At 46.0% G+C, this 19,834-nt stretch overlaps 1 long non-coding RNA gene across 1 annotated transcript in view; it reads right to left on the reverse strand.

The window, feature by feature from the left end:
- Positions 1–2,199: 2,199 nt before the first annotated feature.
- Positions 2,200–19,834, reverse strand: part of LOC130277577 (uncharacterized) — a 35,418-nt gene continuing 17,783 nt past the window's right edge. Inside the window, exon 3 of the long non-coding RNA XR_008845475.1 lies at positions 2,200–2,822. This is a non-coding gene — a long non-coding RNA (uncharacterized LOC130277577). The remainder of the gene's footprint in view (positions 2,823–19,834) is intronic.

Consider the following 19,834-nt stretch of genomic DNA (forward strand, 5'->3'; position numbering starts at 1 on the left):
CCAGAGGATCCACTACCTGTCCTGCCGGTTCGTGACATGTATGTTTTTCTTTTGGTTGTATGCTTGTCATTAAAGATGAGCGACGTTACAGTGATTCGATTCGTCACAAACTTCTCGGCACAGCAGTTGCTGACTTTAGCCTGCATAAATTAGTTCAGTTTTCTGGTGCTCCAGAGGTCTGGAAAAGGTGGATACAGTCCTAGGAGACTCTCTTTTAGGACTGTATCCACCTTTTCCAGCCCACCGGAGCACCTGAAAGCTGAACTAATTTATGCAGGCTAAAGTCAGCAACTGCCGAGCCGAGAAGTTCATGACAAATTTAATCACTGTAACTTTGCTCATCTCTACTTGTCATACTATTATGTCCTACTTTAAGTCCTGAGGGTATCTGAGTGCTGGAAGACAGAGTAGGACCTAAAAAGGGCCTGCTAAAGATGAAACCCAGTTCTGCTGTACAGTGATCATACAACATAATTTGAGGACCTGGCTTTGAGTCTTCAAGTCAGAAAAATATAGCAACTCAGTAATAGGTCAATTTGTGTCATGTATGGGCAGGGAAGGAGTGCAGTAAGGATCTAACCCACTCTCTCTATCCTTGCCTACTTGCCTATCCGCCCTAAATAGTGGATCATGGTTACAGTCCCTCCCTAAATATGTGATGGAAGTTACTTTCAACAAAATAAACTACAATACAGACACAGGTCGGGATACAGTAAGGAAGCACACAGACTAACAGAAATAATATCTGACACACACACACAATAAGTCAATGTCCACTAACTGAGTCAATACCAGGAGTTGTCTAAGGTGCCAAGTCGCAAATACAGAGAAGAGTCAGGAAGCTAAGCCCGAGAGTCACAAATATAGATAATAAACGCTAGTTACTTGAGCGAGCTCTTTCACAGGCAAGGCCTGAAAGCAGACTGCAGGTTTATATATATGCAACACACAGGCGAACTAACAAGGTCAGCTGACCAGCCCAGAGCTAGGCGTAGCCACAGAAACCAGATAAACAAACACTCTCAGGGATGTTTAACCCTTCGGGTTCTTACAATTTGTTTATGTTTGCTTTTGTAAAATGTGGTAAAACTTACTGGTTATTTACATGTATAAGAACCTTACTGTGAAAGCTGCTGCAAACAGCAAATGTTGCTCTAGAAGTCTCTAAATTTCTCTGTATTTCCTGGCTTATTTAGATTCTGTGAAAGGCTTTTGTTTCTGCTTTGATAATCATTTCTTGCTAGAAAGGTCCAATGACAAACATGATGACAGGGTTCACCACTGTTGGAACCTTTGGCAATCAGATCTGATCTGTGGGAGAAACCACCATGAATGCTAAGGCTGGGTTCACATCAAGTTTTCTTAAATACGGTTCCCGTATACGGTTTGGAGGAGGGGGGCGGGGCTTAATCGCGGCGCCCGCACTCAGCCGTATTCGGGAACCGTATTTAATGCAAGTCTATGAGCCGACCGGAGTGAACCGCAGCCTCCGGTCGTCTTCGTTTTCGGCCGTATGCGGTTTCCCGACCGCAGGCAAAAACGTGGTCGACCACGTTTTTGCCTGCGGTCGGGAATTCGCATACGGCCGAAAACGAAGCCGACCGGAGGCTGCGGTTCACTCCGGTCGGCTCATAGACTTGCATTAAATACGGTTCCCGAATACGGCTGAGTGCGGGCGCCGCGATTAAGCCCTGCCCCCCTCCTCCAAACCGTATACGGGAACCGTATTTAAGAAAACGTGGTGTGAACCCAGCCCTACATTTCCATCAATGTCACCAGAGGAAATATGAAAAGAAAAAGAAAAGGCGCTCCTTGAGGAGTATCGCTTGCATCAAGGATACCAGGGAGGGGAGGGTAAATCGCTGCTTACCAATATGGGTTATGTACCGACATACACAACAATAGTATACATGTGTAAAGACTGTATGCCCGTCTGCAGCCTTTCAGGATTATTGTTGCAAAGTTGAGTAGGACTAAGTACAGGAATCACAAGCACAAGAATCCGCAAACAGGAAAGTATCCACTGACATGTTTATTAACAACAATGCAACGCATTTCGCTGCGCATGCGGGGCCTCATCAGGCATAGTAATTGGGAGCAACACCCAGGGTTATATACCCTAATGGTGTTAACCCCTGAAGGACATAAGCAAAAATAGCAAACAGATATCTGTAAACATACATACTAACCATAGGAAATGTGAACTATTACACAGTGACTGGTAAAGGCAATGGGTCAGTGTAGTGAACTGATGGGGTTTCTTGTCTGAAGGTAAAACATCTGTTAACTCAAAATTCCCTTAATTTTTTATTTTTTTAAAGCAGATAACATCCTTTAAGGCAATAGAAAGGAGTCTCAACTTGAGACGTCTCCACTTTTGGTTATGGTAGAGTACAGCTATGAAGCAAAGACCACACTGGGGTTCTTAGAACCCAGTGAATGGATGACTCATTCACTTCAATGTGTGTTTTGTAATAGCTGATTTAAGGGGCATACAGAGCATTGGGCCTCCATTATCTAGAACAGAACTCTGCTTGTTTGACATGTTTTTTAGGTTATTTCCCCACACACTTGTGTGGGACATGTTCAGAGGAGATCTCAAGGTCTTATTACCTATTAACATTATACAATACATCCAACCTGTTCTGGGCCCTAATTCTCCCTGGGCTCATAACATCTACAGGATCTTCCTCTGTGGTATATGCAGCCTTGGTTAATATTGCTATAGAAAAAATAATTGTCTAGTGGATTCACAAGTCATAGCTATTGGTCACCAAGGATCCCAGCAGTGGACATCTTGCTGCTCTCCATGACGTTTGCACCTACAGAAAAGGATTTTCAAAATAGATTACAAAATTATTGTTATATTTATTGCTTGTGTTTTTACAAAAAAATGTAGAACAATTTGAAGGGGATCTACGCCACGCCCATGGTATCAAACAATACATCCAGCATAAATAATATGAGGGGAAAGGACTGCTATTGTCCAGGATGTGCTCTATAAAACTTAGCTTTTAATATCAAGATTATAATAATTATTAAACAAGTGTCCATGTGTTATGACAAAATTTGAAAGCAACTTGGTCTTGTCAAAGACATCAACAAGGTTTACTCGGGGCTCTGCAGGGCCCAGCCAGTCCCAAGCAACCTATCACTAAAGGATGCATTTACTTGCAGACCTATAGTGAGTATAGATCTGCAAGTAACTGCATCCTTTAGTGATAGGTTGCTTGGGACTGGCTGGGCCCTGCAGAGCCCCGAGTAAACCTTGTTGATGTCTCTAACAAGACCGAGTTGCTTTCAAATTTTGTCATAACACATGGACATTTTTTATAATTATTATAATTTTGATATTAAAAGCTAAGTTTTATAGAGCCCATCCTGGACAATAGCAGTCCTTTCTCCTCATATGCTTGTGTTTTTACAAATTTTTATTGGTTTGAAGTAGTAAATTTTCTTCAATTACTTCAATTTTGATGTTAGTTGGACGAAAATATCTAAGGTGACCTCCGTTGCTTCTTCCTATCCAGAAAGTTGGGGTTATAATTTACTCAGTTTTTGCATTGGGGTCCATATAATACCTTTATAAATAATAAAAATATCGGATAGAAAAATAGGGAAGGATATTGCAAATAAAGTGTTTTTATGGCAGTCATGCAATCTGCTTGTTATTTCTGTATGAAGTAAACTGGCAAATTCAATGGACTGTGTTAGATAAGAAAATGTATGTATAATCACCTCAGTGATGAGAACAAAGCAGCGCTTGGAACTCATTTTGGCCGCAACTTATTTTGTAATACGTGACTACACATGATGGGGTAGGTCTAACAAAGAAAATGTGTGAGGGTTCCAGAATTTCTAGCACATTAACTTGCAGTTTGTCTGTGCAGCTCATATCTATCAAACACACCTGGATATCCACTCACTGTGCTGTGCCAAAAGCGGGCTCACTGCGCACATTCATCATACTCCATTTTCTCACCAAAAATCAACAAATGTTAGGAGCATTAACAGCAAATGCTTGCATTATTTTGTAGCCAATATCAACATTTTGTGTTAACATATTCAACTATGGATGGAAAATAAACAAAAAATATTTGAAAAAAAATTATTGGTTATGGTAAATTTTTCCCATTTTTAATTAAAAAAAAAACTCCTGTTGCCAAGCACCAACATTGTTTACATAATGAAATCATAAGAGGCAATGATCTTTTTGGAGATTTTTCAAATGCTCCATATGGAAGCTGTTTAAAGCTTTAAACTCAGCAGAAAATGTCCCTATAAAAACAATAGAGTAACCGATTTATCAATCTTGAGGATATCTTTGTATCCCGGCTAATGTTTTCAAGAAGTGAAATAATATTACCTATAAAAAAAAGATATAGTGGTGCCCAAACAATGCCCAGTATGTAAATTAGTTCTCCCCCAGAAAAAAGCTTTGTCTCTAGTGCCACCTGTTGGAAATAGCTACCCTTTAATGGAAAAGTTGACTCATAACAGTCTTCAAACATTACTTAGAGATTATTAGACAAATTAGAATTGATTTTAAAGGGGTATTCCGGCTTAAGACATTTTATCGCCTATCCAAAGGACATAATGCCCCGCCCCCCATCGTGATGTCACGTCACGCCCCCTCCATTGTCTATGGGAGGGGGCGTGATGTGACATCACGAGGGGGGGTGTGGCATTACGTCATGTCTCCAGTCCTGAAAACGTCCGGTTTTCCGAGCCTGGAGACGCAGTTTCGCACATAATGCGGGTGATGCAGGGAGATCGCGGGGGATCCCAGTGACGGGCCCTCCACGATCTGACATCCTTTGGATAGGGGATAAAATGTCTAAAGCCAGAATACCCCTTTAAATGGAAAAATACTTATCTGTAGACATTCCTTTTGGAGATTCTGGTTTATGTAGTACTCCCTGTTCATGCTTCAAGACTTTTCAATAGGTCTAACATTGATTTACATCATATCTACTGTATGTCCAATACATAGTACTAAAGAGACATTGTTGTTCCTTCCAGAGGAGAGCTAATCAGTCTACCTTTTACCAGAAAGGATAATGCTTAACCTATTAGACTTCTTATGCCAGCTAGCAATACAGACACTTCAAAACAATGCCCCAGAATGCCTGTTGGACTGCTACTGACCCATACAAGCATCCACTCTTTTACATATGTTCTAGAGTAGAAGAGCTGGTGACCTAGAATGATAACATGGCTTAAAGTTGTACTCCGGTGGAAAACATTTTTATTTTTTTATGAACTAGTGCCAGAAAGTTAAACAGATTTGTACATTACTTCTATTAAAAAATATTTACCCTTCCTGTACTTTTTAGCAGCTGTACACTACAGAGGAAATTATGTACTGTTTTTATTTCTGTTTTGTCTTGTCCACAGTGCTCTCTGCTGACACCTGATGCCCATATCAGGAACTGTCCAGAGCAGGAGAAAATCCCCATTGCAAACCTATGCTGCTCTGGACAGTTCCTGACACGGACAGAGGTGTCAGCAGAGAGCACTGTGGACAAGACAAAAAAGACATTTAAAAAAAAAAACAGAATTTTCTCTGTAGCATACAGCTGCTAAAAAGTACTGGAAGGGTAAAGATTTTTTAATAGAAGTAATTTACAAATCTGTTTAACTTTCTGGCACCAGTTGACTTATAAATTCCTAAAAAAAAAAAAAGTTTTCCACCGAAGTACCCCTTTAATTCCCAGAGCTGTAACTAAGCTGTCCTTTGCCTGGGTAAAAGATTAAGTGTATTGTCCTAGCTCCTTAATTAAATACCCTGGGCAGAGTAGAGTGTTTTTTTTTTTTTGTAGTACCTAACCATATATATGATATTTAAAGGGCTTATGCCAATATCCAAAATGATGCCTTTTCTACAAGTTAGAGGTTAACTAGATAATCGATGTGGATCTGACCACTAGGACCTCCACCAATCCTAATTACTGAGCGCTGAGATCAGCAGAGTTTGGAAGCCCCATAGAAAATAAATAGAGCACTGGCTGTACATGCATGCTGTCGTTTCATCCATTTGAGAGACAATTGACCTTTGTTCTTGGAATCTGTGGTTGTCCCAGTATTCCTTTGGGTACTTTATATTTGCACTTATCACTTGATAAAGCAATATAAATGCTATAGATTTGAGTGAATATCTTAATTAAACATTGTTACCTGAAATGAATGACACTGTAGTTTCTTTCAATAGGATAGAGTGTTTGTTACGCCGAGCGCTCCGGGTCCCCGCTCCTCCCCGGAGCGCTCGCTACACTCTCCTCACTGCAGCGCTCCGGTCAGATCCACTGACCCGGGGCGCTGCGATACCGCCTCCAGCCGGGATGCGATTCGCGATGCGGGTAGCGCCCGCTCGCGATGCGCACCCCGGCTCCCGTACCTGACTCGCTCTCCGTCGGTCCTGTCCCGGCGCGCGCGGCCCCGCTCCTTAGGGCGCGCGCGCGCCGGGTCTTTGCGATTTAAAGGGCCACTGCGCCGCTGATTGGCGCAGTGGTTCCAATTAGTCTGATCACCTGTGCACTTCCCTATATCACCTCACTTCCCCTGCACTTCCTTGCCGGATCTTGTTGCCATCGTGCCAGTGAAAGCGTTTCCTTGTGTGTTCCTAGCCTGTGTTCCAGACCTCCTGCCGTTGCCCCTGACTACGATCCTTGCTGCCTGCCCCGACCTTCTGCTACGTCCGACCTTGCTTCTGTCTACTCCCTTGTACCGCGCCTATCTTCAGCAGCCAGAGAGGTGAGCCGTTGCTAGTGGATACGACCTGGTCACTACCGCCGCAGCAAGACCATCCCGCTTTGCGGCGGGCTCTGGTGAAAACCAGTAGTGACTTAGAACCGATCCACTAGCACGGTCCACGCCAATCCCTCTCCGGCACAGAGGATCCACTACCTGCCAGCCGGCATCGTGACAGTAGATCCGGCCATGGATCCCGCTGAAGTTCCTCTGCCAGTTGTCGCTGACCTCACCACGGTGGTCGCCCAGCAGTCACAACAGATAGCGCAACAAGGCCAACAGCTGTCTCAACTGACCGTTATGCTACAGCAGTTACTACCACAGCTTCAGCAATCATCTCCTCCGCCAGCTCCTGCACCTCCTCCGCAGCGAGTGGCCGCTTCTGGTCTACGCCTATCCTTGCCGGATAAATTTGATGGGGACTCTAAGTTTTGCCGTGGCTTTCTTTCCCAATGTTCCCTGCACTTGGAGATGATGTCGGACCAGTTTCCCACTGAAAGGTCTAAGGTGGCTTTCGTAGTCAGCCTTCTGTCTGGAAAAGCCCTGTCTTGGGCCACACCGCTCTGGGACCGCAATGACCCCGTCACTGCCTCTGTACACTCCTTCTTCTCGGAAATCCGAAGTGTCTTTGAGGAACCTGCCCGAGCCTCTTCTGCTGAGACTGCCCTGTTGAACCTGGTCCAGGGTAATTCTTCCGTTGGCGAGTATGCCGTACAATTCCGTACTCTTGCTTCAGAATTATCCTGGAATAATGAGGCCCTCTGCGCGACCTTTAAAAAAGGCCTATCCAGCAACATTAAAGATGTTCTGGCCGCACGAGAAATCCCTGCTAATCTACATGAACTCATTCACCTAGCCACTCGCATTGACATGCGTTTTTCCGAAAGGCGTCAGGAGCTCCGCCAGGATATGGACTCTGTTCGCACGAGGCGTTTCTTCTCCTCGGCTCCTCTCTCCTCTGGTCCCCTGCAATCCGTTCCTGTGCCTCCCGCCGTGGAGGCTATGCAGGTCGACCGGTCTCGCCTGACACCTCAAGAGAGGACACGACGCCGCATGGAGAACCTCTGCCTGTACTGTGCTAGTACCGAACACTTCCTGAAGGATTGTCCTATCCGTCCTCCCCGCCTGGAAAGACGTACGCTGACTCCGCACAAAGGTGAGACAGTCCTTGATGTCTACTCTGCTTCTCCACGTCTTACTGTGCCTGTGCGGATGTCTGCCTCTGCCTTCTCCTTCTCTACTATGGCCTTCTTGGACTCCGGATCTGCAGGAAATTTTATTTTGGCCTCTCTCGTCAACAGGTTCAACATCCCAGTGACCAGTCTCGCCAGACCCCTCTACATCAATTGTGTAAACAATGAAAGATTGGACTGTACCATACGTTTCCGCACGGAGCCCCTTCTAATGTGCATCGGATCCCATCACGAGAGGATTGAACTTTTGGTCCTCCCCAATTGCACTTCTGAAATTCTCCTTGGACTTCCCTGGCTTCAACTTCATTCCCCAACCCTGGATTGGTCCACTGGGGAGATCAAGAGTTGGGGGCCCTCTTGTTCCAAGGACTGCCTAAAACCGGTTCCCAGTAACCCTTGCCGTGACTCTGTGGTTCCTCCTGTAACCGGTCTCCCTAAGGCCTATATGGACTTTGCGGATGTTTTTTGCAAAAAACAAGCTGAAACTCTACCTCCTCACAGGCCTTATGATTGTCCTATCGACCTCCTCCCGGGCACTACTCCACCCCGGGGCAGAATTTATCCTCTGTCCGCCCCAGAGACTCTTGCCATGTCTGAATACGTCCAGGAAAATTTAAAAAAGGGCTTTATTCGTAAATCCTCCTCTCCTGCCGGAGCCGGATTTTTCTTTGTGTCCAAAAAAGATGGCTCCCTACGTCCTTGCATTGACTACCGCGGTCTTAATAAAATCACGGTTAAGAACCGCTACCCCCTACCCCTCATCTCTGAACTCTTTGATCGCCTCCAAGGTGCCCACATCTTTACCAAACTGGACTTAAGAGGTGCTTATAATCTCATCCGCATCAGAGAGGGGGATGAATGGAAAACGGCATTTAACACCAGAGATGGACACTTTGAGTATCTGGTCATGCCCTTTGGCCTGTGCAACGCCCCTGCCGTCTTCCAAGACTTTGTTAATGAAATTTTTCGTGATCTTTTATACTCCTGTGTTGTTGTATATCTGGACGATATCCTGATTTTTTCTGCCAATCTAGAAGAACACCGCCAGCATGTCCGTATGGTTCTTCAGAGACTTCGTGACAATCAACTCTATGCCAAAATAGAGAAATGTATGTTTGAATGCCAATCTCTTCCTTTCCTAGGATACTTGGTCTCTGGCCAGGGACTACAAATGGATCCAGACAAACTCTCTGCCGTCTTAGATTGGCCACGCCCCTCCGGACTCCGTGCTATCCAACGCTTTTTGGGGTTCGCCAATTATTACAGGCAATTTATTCCACATTTTTCTACCGTTGTGGCTCCTATCGTGGCTTTAACCAAAAAAAATGCCGATCCCAAGTCTTGGCCTCCTCAAGCGGAAGACGCCTTTAAACGGCTCAAGTCTGCCTTTTCTTCGGCTCCCGTGCTCTCCAGACCTGACCCTTCCAAACCCTTCCTATTGGAGGTTGATGCCTCCTCAGTGGGAGCTGGAGCTGTCCTTCTACAAAAAAATTCTTCCGGGCATGCTGTTACTTGTGTTTTTTTTTCTAGGACCTTCTCTCCGGCGGAGAGGAACTACTCCATCGGGGATCGAGAGCTTCTAGCCATTAAATTAGCACTTGAGGAATGGAGGCATCTGCTGGAGGGATCAAGATTTCCAGTTATTATTTACACCGATCACAAGAACCTCTCCTCCCTCCAGTCTGCCCAACGGCTGAATCCTCGCCAGGCCAGGTGGTCTCTGTTCTTTGCCCGATTTAATTTTGAAATTCACTTTCGGCCTGCCGATAAGAACATTAGGGCCGATGCTCTCTCTCGTTCCTCGGATGCTTCTGAAGTTGAACTCTCTCCGCAACACATCATTCCTCCTGACTGCCTGATTTCCACTTCTCCAGCCTCCATCAGGCAAACTCCTCCAGGAAAGACCTTTGTTTCTCCACGCCAACGCCTCGGAATCCTCAAATGGGGTCACTCCTCCCATCTCGCAGGTCATGCGGGCATCAAGAAATCTGTGCAACTCATCTCTCGCTTCTATTGGTGGCCGACTCTGGAGACGGATGTTGTGGACTTTGTGCGAGCCTGCACTATCTGTGCCCGGGATAAGACTCCTCGCCAGAAGCCCGCTGGTTTTCTTCATCCTCTGCCTGTCCCCGAACAGCCTTGGTCTCTGATTGGTATGGACTTTATTACTGATTTACCCCCTTCCCGTGGCAACACTGTTATTTGGGTGGTCGTTGATCGATTCTCCAAAATGGCACATTTCATCCCTCTTCCTGGTCTTCCTTCAGCGCCTCAGTTGGCTAAACAATTTTTTGTACACATTTTTCGTCTTCACGGGTTGCCTACGCAGATCGTCTCGGATAGAGGCGTCCAATTCGTGTCTAAATTCTGGAGGGCTCTCTGTAAACAACTCAAGATTAAATTAAATTTTTCTTCTGCATATCATCCTCAATCCAATGGACAAGTAGAAAGAATTAACCAGGTCTTGGGTGATTATTTACGACATTTTGTTTCCTCCCGCCAGGATGACTGGGCAGATCTTCTTCCATGGGCCGAATTCTCGTATAACTTCAGAGTCTCTGAATCTTCCTCCAAATCCCCATTTTTCGTGGTGTACGGCCGTCACCCTCTTCCCCCCCTCCCTACCCCCTTGCCCTCGGGTCTGCCCGCTGTGGATGAAATTTCTCGTGACCTTTCCATCATATGGAGAGAGACCCAAAATTCTCTCTTACAGGCTTCATCACGCATGAAGAAGTTCGCGGATAAGAAAAGAAGAGCTCCTCCCATTTTTTCCCCTGGAGACAAGGTATGGCTCTCCGCTAAATATGTCCGCTTCCGTGTCCCTAGCTACAAGTTGGGACCACGCTATCTTGGTCCTTTCAAAATTTTGTGCCAGATTAATCCTGTCTCTTACAAACTTCTTCTTCCTCCTTCTCTTCGTATTCCTAATGCCTTTCACGTTTCTCTTCTTAAACCACTTATCATCAACCGTTTCTCTCCCAAATCTGTTCCTCCCACTCCTGTTTCCGGCTCCTCGGACATCTTCTCCGTCAAAGAGATTCTGGCATCCAAAAAGGTCAGAGGGAAAACCTTTTTTTTAGTGGATTGGGAGGGTTGTGGTCCAGAAGAGAGATCCTGGGAACCTGAGGACAATATCCTAGACAAAAGTCTGCTCCTCAGGTTCTCAGGCTCTAAGAAGAGGGGGAGACCCAAGGGGGGGGGTACTGTTACGCCGAGCGCTCCGGGTCCCCGCTCCTCCCCGGAGCGCTCGCTACACTCTCCTCACTGCAGCGCTCCGGTCAGATCCACTGACCCGGGGCGCTGCGATACCGCCTCCAGCCGGGATGCGATTCGCGATGCGGGTAGCGCCCGCTCGCGATGCGCACCCCGGCTCCCGTACCTGACTCGCTCTCCGTCGGTCCTGTCCCGGCGCGCGCGGCCCCGCTCCTTAGGGCGCGCGCGCGCCGGGTCTTTGCGATTTAAAGGGCCACTGCGCCGCTGATTGGCGCAGTGGTTCCAATTAGTCTGATCACCTGTGCACTTCCCTATATCACCTCACTTCCCCTGCACTTCCTTGCCGGATCTTGTTGCCATCGTGCCAGTGAAAGCGTTTCCTTGTGTGTTCCTAGCCTGTGTTCCAGACCTCCTGCCGTTGCCCCTGACTACGATCCTTGCTGCCTGCCCCGACCTTCTGCTACGTCCGACCTTGCTTCTGTCTACTCCCTTGTACCGCGCCTATCTTCAGCAGCCAGAGAGGTGAGCCGTTGCTAGTGGATACGACCTGGTCACTACCGCCGCAGCAAGACCATCACGCTTTGCGGCGGGCTCTGGTGAAAACCAGTAGTGACTTAGAACCGATCCACTAGCACGGTCCACGCCAATCCCTCTCCGGCACAGAGGATCCACTACCTGCCAGCCGGCATCGTGACAGTGTTATATTTTAACTCAGTGGGAATTATCCTGCTGGGCAAAGATCCACTCTCTTTCCATATACAGTTCATACCCTTAGTGTTTTGTAGTTTTTTTTAGGACTAGGTCAAGTCTCTGGTGCCCTAGAGGGAATTGGCTATTCTAAGGTGAGCTAAAGTGGAATTTTTTTGTCCCAATGTGTCTTAGTTGTTCAGTTTCCTACCCCTTGTTAGTTAGAGCAGAGGTTCCCAACCCAATCCTCAGGACCCACCAACGGTCCAAGATTAGATTTTTTTAAAAACCTTTTCTATTGAAAACAACAGCATGTTGGTGGCCCTTGAGGACTAAGTTGGGGACCACTGAATTAGAGGACACTTTTTAGAAACAGCTTTGACATCAGAGGTTTCATTTGATGGTTTTCTCAACAGTGTGTGCTCCAGGAACCTGAACGCTCCCAACACCACCTACCACGCCACTCTCCTCATCACTACTTGCCCGCCTAGCGAAGGAAGCGGGGGATGTCTTTGCCACTTCTTGGCTGGACAGTAGCTGCTGACTGTCCTCTTGTAGATCGTCCTGACTAAAAAGTGGAGCTGAACCCATAGCATAGGATATTTCTATGGGGAAGGGAACAGCATAGGACAGAGGTAATTGGAGGATAGGGACTTCTCCCGGGCCATGCTAACTGATGGTTGTGTCTGAGGAAGCCACCGACTGTTGACTGGGGGTGTCAGATGTCACTTGTGATGAAGTGGATGATCGAGTTAACCGGTCAATAACAGCAGATGGGTTGCTGGTCGAGACACAACCACTAGCTGATACCAGGAGCTCAGGCCTTTCGCTGCAACTTCTGCTGCGGTGATACCAAATATGTATTTAAAATATTTACACTTTTTGGGGGTAAAATAGGGAAAATGGGACAATTTACGTTTTTATTGGGGGAGGGGGTTTTTCAAATTTTCATACTCTATTTTTTTTTACTTTTTTTACTTTTATTTTACAGGTTAAAAGGCCTCATAGGGGACTATTTATAGCACTCATTCAACTGCTAATAATGTTCAGTGCTATCTATAGGACATAGCACTGATCAGTATTACCGGTCATCTTCTGCTCTGGTCTGCTCGATCGCAGACCAAAGCAGAAGACCCGTGGAGACAGGTGAGGGGACCTCCGTCTGTCGTGCTGGATGATCGGATCACCGCGGCAGCTCTGCGGGCGATCCAATCATCCATTTTAGTGACCGCGATGCTGCAGATGCCGTGATCTGTATTGATCAAGGTATCTGAGGGGGTTAAGGGCAGACATCCACGCGATTACGGATGTCCGCCATTACCAGCGGGTCCCTGGCAGCTATCAGCAGCCGGGAGCTGCCGCGCATGACCCGAGCATCGCTCCGATGCTCGTGGTTATATATAGGACGTAAATGTATGTCCTGGTGCCTTAAGTACCAGCTCACAGTACATTTACATGGTTGTTTCTCTATTGAAATAGTGCCACTTTCCTCCATAGACTACCTTCGGTGTGTGGAGTCTGGGCCACAAAACCAAATAAAGCCTAGGTTCAAGAGCATGTTTCTGAAAGGAAAACAACAGCCATCAATTTTTTTTATCACATACAAACCCTTTAACCTTTTAAAGACACAGGGCGTACCTGTATGTCCTGCGCCCGGTCCCGGTAGCGAGTCAGTCCAGGCGGCTAATGTCCAGGCAGTACCGATTGTTGTAACAAAAATACAGACGGGCTGATGGGGACAATCACGGTGAAATTGCGATGTCCCGATCAGCTAGAACGCGAGCGAAGGGTCTGTTACCTGTCTCCGAGGCGTCCGATCGGCGATTGATTGCTCCAAGCCTGAAATCCAGGCTTGAGCAATCGACCACTGATAACACTGATCATTGCCATGTTAATGCATGGCAGTGATCTGTGTAGATCTGTGTGTGCAGTGTTATAGCCACTAGAGGGGACTATAACACTGCAAAAAAAAAGTGTGGAAAAAAAAGTTTCACACAAAAAACAAAACAAAAAAAAAACAATATATATATATATATATATATATATATATATATATATATATATATATATGTATATGTAATATTGCCGCATGCGGAAATGTTTGAAATATAAAAAAAATATTATTAATTAAACTGCACGGTCGATGGTGTACACGCAAAAGAATTCAAAAGTCCAAAATAATGTATTTTTGGTCATTTTTTACATCATGAAAAAATTAAATAACAAGTGATCAAAAAGTCCGATCAATACAAAAATGGTACTGCTAAAAACTTCAGAATGCTGGCGCAAAAAATTAGCCCCCCATACCGCCCTGTACGTGGAAAAATAAAAAAGTTATAGGGGTTAAGATGACAATTTTAAACGTATTCAAACCTACATAAGTAGGGTATAATTTTAATTGTATGGACCTACAGAATAAAGAAAGGGTGTTATTTTTACCGAAAAATGCACTGAGTAGAAACAGAAGCCCCCAAAAGTTACAAAATGGAATATTTTCTTCAATTTTATCGCACAATTAATTATTTTTTCGTTTTTGCCATGGATTTTTTTGCTAAAATGACTAATTTCACTGCAAAGTAGAATTGGTGGCGCAAAAAATGAGCCATAATATGGAATTTAGGGTGCAAAATTCAAAGGGTTAGGATTTTTAAGAGGTAAGGAGGAAAAAAGAAAGTGCAAAAATGGAAAAATCTTAATGGGTTAAATATGGAAAAAGATGTTCTTGCTCTAAAATTATATTACATATGCAAGTGTATTATCAGTACAGTTCTCTTATAATGCATCAATCTGTGCAGATGCACTAAATATAAGTGACTGGAAAAAAGTGTTGGAAGAATCTGTGAGGTTGTTGAATCTAAGGAAATACTGTGGATATGAGAGAGATTCTGAGAATTTCAGGAAATGTAAGATAGTCTAACAAGGTTCACTTAGGGCCAAAAGCATGTCACTGACATATGCAAATTGTATTCTGGTTTATTCATGCTCAACATAGTAAGGCTGCTTCCCAAAATCTCAATAAGTGATGCCAATTAAACTAGTGTTAACAATTATGGGAAAAGCTTAGCAACAATTACAGAAGAACAAGGCCTAACTCTCAATCCAGGAATGGATACACAACCCTTATAAGTTCTTGAGGTACTTGCAAGGACTGCAATAGAATGTTGTTTCAACTGGAATCCATACAGATAGCATACAGTAATGAATATTATGGTGTAACCAAAGAATTGCTGCACTTCCTCAGGCAAATGTTATTTGTTTTATTGCCTACTAGCTGAGTACCCGGCGTTGCCCGGTTTTTACTTCCTAATCCTTCTTGGGGAGGAAAATCAATTATAGGAGGAAACTTTTGACTTCATATCCTGTCCTCATATATGTTTGTCATATCCTAATCCCATATCCCATCCTCATATCTCAACATCATATCCCATCCTCATATCCCGACCTCATATCTCGACCTTATTTCCCGTCCTCCTATCTCAACCTCATATCCCATCCTCATATCCTGACCTCATATCTCATCCTCATATCCAAACCTCCTATGCCGACCTCATATCCCGTCCTCATAGCCCATCCTCATATCTCAACCTCATATCCTGTCCTACTATCCTGTCCTCAAATACCGACCTCCTATCTCAACCTCATATCCTGTCCTCATATCCCGACCTCTCATCCCATCCTCCTATCTCGACCTCATATCCTGTTCTCACATCCTGACCTTATATCCCAACATCATATCTCAACCTCCTATCCCGACCTCCTATCCCATCCTCATATTCCATTCTCATATTCAGTCCTCATATCTCAACCTCATATCCCGTCCTCCTATCTTGACCTCATATCTCAACCTCATATCCCGAACTCATATCCCAACCTCATATCCTGTCCTCATGTCCCGAATCATATGCTTTCCATGGAAGTGGTTTTCCTCAGCAGCATTATTTCTAAAGTTAGATACAGTGCATCATAGCAGCATCACAAAGTGACCCACATAGTGTCTACTAATATGTACTAAGCACCTAAGGTGCTAAATATTTCCTGAATAATAAACATTTGGCAAATTATGTTATCGATCCATTAGGGATATTACTGTAGTAAAAGTAGGCCACCATACTGTGTGCCACTGTGTAGATAATTCCCCAAACTGTGCTCACTGTGTAGTCAGACCCCTATACTGTCCCCATATACTGGATTGTGTTTTCAATTGCTCCTGGCCCCTACATGGCACAACACTGATTTGTCTCATGTGAAGCCAGGGGGCAGAGCAGCAGTAAGCCTGGCCCTGGTTGGTTTATGCTCAGCAAACAAGTGTCAGCACCACTTTTCCCGGCCATCCAATGACCTAGGAGAGTATGTGGGCACTGAGACCTGTTGCCTGCCACGCTTCCTGGCAACTGGAATTATAGGGGCATCTAGAAGCACAGTTGAATGAACTGACTGTGTCACAGCCCCATCTATGTGTCACAGCAGAGAACAGTGCACAGATGTCTGGTCCACTAGAGGATTCCCTGGTCCTTAGGCCTGGCTGACAATGAAGTGCCCCTTGCCAGTTCAGATAGTAGGGGTTCAATCTACTGACACTCAAGGTGTGGATCAGATTGCGCTCTACCAGTTTAAGGACTCCTGTTCTAGATCTTTAGGAATGATCCACTGGGCCATTATGGCTAATATGTATTACTAAGTGTTGTAGAGACTCTAGGATTCAACCATTGGATCATAATTGTAAGGAAAAAAAAATGTGACTCCCAAGAGAACTATGAGGTGTGTAGTCTAACCACTACAGTGAAGATCAAAAGTTTGGGCACCCCAGGAAAAAATTTGTATTAATGTGCATAAAGAAGCCAAGGAAAGATGGAAAAATCTCCAAAAGGCATCAAATTATAGATTAGACATTCTTATAATATGTTAACAAAAGTTAGATTTTATTTCCATCATTTACACTTTCAAAATAACAGAAAAATGGTGTCTGCAAAAGTTTGGGCACCCTGCAAAATTTATAGCATGCACTGCCCCCTTTGCAAAGCTGAGACCTGCCAGTGTCATGGATTATTTTCAATCATCCTCTGGGAAGACCAGGTGATGCCAATCTCAAAGGTTATAAATGCCCAGACTCATCTGACCTTGCCCCAACAATCAGCACCATGGGTTCTTCTAAGCAGTTGTCTAGAAATCTGAAACTGAAAATAGTTGACACTCACAAAGCTGGAGAAGGCTATAAGAAGATAGCAAAACTGTCACGATGCCGGCTGGAAGGAGGTGGATCCTCTGTGCCAGAGAGGGATTGGCGTGGACCGTGCTAGTGGACCGGTTCTAAGTTACTACTGGTGTTCACCAGAGCCCGCCGCAAAGCGGGATGGTCTTGCTGCGGCGGTAGTAACCAGGTCGTATCCACTAGCAACGGCTCAACCTCTCTGACTGCTGAAGATAGGCGCGGTACAAGGGAGTAGACAAAAGCAAGGTCGGACGTAGCAGAAGGTCGGGGCAGGCAGCAAGGATCGTAGTCAGGGGCAACGGCAGGAGATCTGGAACACAGGCTAAGAACACACAAGGGAACGCTTTCACTAGGCACAAGGGCAACAAGATCCGGCGAGGGAGTGCAGGGGAAGTGAGGTATACATAGGGAGTGCACAGGTGAAGACACTAATTGGAACCACTGCACCAATCAGTGGCGCAGTGGCCCTTTAAATCGCAGAGACCCGGCGCGCGCGCGCCCTAGGGAGCGGGGCCGCGCGCGCCGGGACAGGACCGAGGGAGAGCGAGTCAGGTACGGAAGCCGGGGTGCGCATCGCGAGCGGGCGCCACCCGCATCGCGAATCGCATCCCGGCTGGGGGCGGTATCGCAGCGCACCCGGTCAGTGGATCTGACCGGGGTGCTGCCGTAGCGAGGATGTTGCGAGCGCTCCGGGGAGGAGCGGGGACCCGGAGCGCTCGGCGTAACAGTACCCCCCCCCTTGGGTCTCCCCCTCTTCTTAGAGCCTGAGAACCTGAGGACCAGACTTTTATCTAGGATATTGTCCTCAGGTTCCCAGGATCTCTCTTCAGGACCACAGCCCTCCCAGTCCACTAAAAAAAAAGTTTTTCCTCTGACCTTTTTGGAGGCCAGTATCTCCTTTACGGAGAAGATGTCTGAAGAACCGGAGACAGGAGTAGGAGAAATAAGTTTGGGAGAGAAACGGTTGATGATGAGTGGTTTGAGAAGAGAGACATGAAAGGCATTAGGAATACGAAGAGAAGGAGGAAGAAGAAGTTTGTAAGAGACAGGATTAATTTGGCACAAGATTTTGAAAGGACCAAGATAGCGTGGTCCCAATTTGTAGCTGGGAACACGGAAGCGGACATATTTAGCGGAGAGCCATACCTTGTCTCCGGGAGAAAAAATGGGGGGAGCTCTTCTTTTCTTATCAGCAAACTTCTTCATGCGTGATGAAGCCTGTAAGAGAGAATTTTGGGTCTCTTTCCATATGGTGGAAAGATCACGAGTTATTTCATCCACAGCGGGCAAACCAGAGGGCAAGGGAGTAGGGAGGGGGGGAAGAGGGTGACGGCCGTACACCACGAAAAATGGGGATTTGGAAGAAGATTCAGAGACTCTGAAGTTGTACGAGAATTCGGCCCATGGAAGAAGATCTGCCCAGTCATCCTGGCGGGAGGAAACAAAATGCCGTAAATAATCACCCAGGACTTGGTTAATTCTTTCTACTTGCCCATTGGATTGAGGATGATAAGCAGAAGAAAAGTTTAATTTAATCTTGAGTTGTTTACAGAGAGCCCTCCAGAATTTTGACACGAATTGGACGCCTCTATCCGAGACGATCTGCGTGGGCAACCCGTGAAGACGAAAAATGTGTACAAAAAATTGTTTTGCCAACTGAGGCGCTGAAGGAAGACCAGGAAGAGGAATAAAATGTGCCATCTTGGAAAATCGATCAACGACCACCCAAATAACAGTGTTGCCACGGGATGGGGGTAAGTCTGTAATAAAGTCCATACCAATCAGAGACCAAGGCTGTTCGGGGACAGGCAGAGGATGAAGAAGACCAGCAGGCTTCTGGCGAGGAGTCTTATCCCGGGCACAGACAGTACAGGCCCGCACAAAATCAACAACATCCGTTTCCAGAGTCGGCCACCAATAAAAACGAGAGATGAGTTGCAAGGATTTCTTGATGCCCGCATGGCCTGCGAGATGGGAGGAGTGACCCCATTTGAGGATTCCGAGGCGTTGGCGTGGAGAGACGAAGGTCTTCCCTGGAGGAGTTTGCCTGATGGAGGCTGGAGAAGTGGAGATCAGGCAGTCAGGAGGAATGATGTGTTGCGGAGAGAGCTCTACTTCCGAGGCATCCGAGGAACGAGAGAGAGCATCGGCCCTAATGTTCTTATCGGCAGGGCGAAAGTGAATTTCAAAATTAAACCGGGCAAAGAACAGAGACCACCTGGCCTGGCGAGGGTTCAGCCGTTGGGCAGACTGGAGATAGGAGAGATTCTTGTGATCGGTGTAAATAATAACTGGAAATTTTGATCCCTCCAGCAGATGCCTCCATTCCTCAAGTGCTAATTTAATGGCCAGTAGCTCTCGATCCCCGATGGAGTAGTTCCTCTCCGCCGGAGAGAAGGTCCTAGAAAAAAAACCACAAGTAACAGCATGCCCAGAAGAATTTTTTTGTAGAAGAACCGCTCCAGCTCCTACTGAGGAGGCATCAACCTCCAATAGGAAGGGTTTAGATGGGTCAGGTCTGGAGAGCACGGGAGCAGAAGAAAAGGCAGACTTGAGCCGTTTAAAGGCGTCTTCCGCTTGAGGAGGCCATGACTTAGGATTGTCATTCTTCTTGGTTAGAGCCACGATAGGAGCCACAATGGTGGAAAAATGTGGAATAAATTGTCTGTAATAATTGGCGAACCCCAAAAAACGTTGGATAGCACGGAGTCCGGAGGGGCGTGGCCAATCTAAGACGGCAGAGAGTTTGTCTGGGTCCATTTGTAGTCCCTGGCCAGAGACC

Source organism: Hyla sarda, chromosome 6 (genome assembly GCF_029499605.1).
Source record: "Hyla sarda isolate aHylSar1 chromosome 6, aHylSar1.hap1, whole genome shotgun sequence".
Taxonomy (NCBI): domain Eukaryota; kingdom Metazoa; phylum Chordata; class Amphibia; order Anura; family Hylidae; genus Hyla; species Hyla sarda.